Below are 1,552 nucleotides of genomic sequence, written 5' to 3' on the forward strand. Positions count from 1 at the left end.
CTCCGGCGAGGCCGGGGCCGTGCGGGCCGCTCTCCCGGCGCCGCAGGGGCTCCCTCGAGGCGGCCGAGGTGGAGCAGCGCGGCCCGCGGGTACCTGCCGGGGGAGACGACGTCCGAGGACCGGCCCTCCCCGCGCACGGACGCGCCTGCGGCGGGGGCCCGGATCGGCTTCCTCGCCCAAGAGCTTCTGCTGGGCAAAAGTTTTGCATGAAGGTCTTTGCCCTGCTCTCGTGGAAATGAAGAGGCTCTTGACATCTGCACCGGTGGGGGCAAGACGAAGGCAAGAGGCAACATGCAGGAGGCTGCTGAAAACAGCAGATTAAACCGTTGGGCGGACGATCAGCGCAGCAGTATGCCGTCAGCTTAACTAATCCCCCGGCTGGCTCTCTTCCTTCCCTRCATCTAGGTACATGATTTGCTACGAATTTTTGTGGTAAACATTGCACCATGGTGTTATGAGCAGCTTTTTGATACAGCTAAGGAACAAAAATCAGAGGTCAGAGTACGCTGATAGGAGAATAAGTGGTTGGCGGATGTAACCTGCGCTTTCTGCAAAGAGCAGTCTCATCGTTTTCTAAAAGTCATTGAAGACTTTTCTCATTCAACCCAAGTGATTTCTACAACAGCCATGCTGATCACGCGAGAAACAGCCGGTGTCTTTTGCACAGCTCTTGAAGTCTTGGTTATCTACCAGCACTCCCTGGGCATCATCACTGTGGAACAAACTGCTGGGCGTTGCCACCCACGATGGTCAAGAAATGCTTCAGTTCAGTGCCTCCCTTCAGCAYGTCTTGGTTCCAAAATGCTCCTACAGCCTAGTCCCTCTTTCAGACCTTTTTGCCCATGGCCCATGATTCACTTTGCATTTTACTATCTGTTTTAAACAGCGTGTTCCTTGGCTCTGAATACTCATTAGGCTCCCAGCCAAGGAACACTGTCTTCTGCGTGGAGGCTGCTTTGCAGCGTCCATCGAAAGGAGCAGTCAGGCGACAGGAGCGGCTAAGTCCTCTCCGTCCCGTTCCAGCTGCACGAGCCACCTGCAGTCGCCCGCCTCGTGCGCAGCGGTGCTGCCACCACGAAGGGCTCGAAGGCCTCTGGGGCAATCCCTGTACACATGGCTGTTGTACGTGACTTCCATATGGATACAGGAAAAAAATCCAGTGCAGACACTAGGGGTGTGCACTCGTGCTGCTGAGCCCAAACGCGCGCAAGGTGARCAGTCTGGATGCTGCTGTTGGCGTCACCTTCGTCTCCTGAAGCCCAGGGTGGAGTTTCTCGCTCAGCCGAGGTTCCCCGACGCGGTGGAGAAGATCTGGAGGCGGCGTCGCCGTGCCTCGGGGATCCCGCTCCGCCGCGCGAGCTCTTTGTGGGCTGCAGCTCTGCCGGGCGCACGGCTCGAGTCGCTGCAGCTGCGGCCTGCCGGCCGTGACCGCTGCCGCTCCGCGGGGCTGGGCACGGGCGCGAGCCCCCCGGCAGGGCGAGCGCGGCTGCGCGAGCAGGCTGCGCCTGGGGCGGGCGCGCAAAGGCGCTGCAGCTCCTTGCGCTTCGTCCCC

The sequence above is a fragment of the Rhea americana genome, unplaced genomic scaffold (genome assembly GCF_003343005.1).
Source record: "Rhea americana isolate MKP2758 unplaced genomic scaffold, rheAme1 scaffold_21, whole genome shotgun sequence".
NCBI classification, from domain to species: Eukaryota; Metazoa; Chordata; class Aves; order Rheiformes; family Rheidae; genus Rhea; species Rhea americana.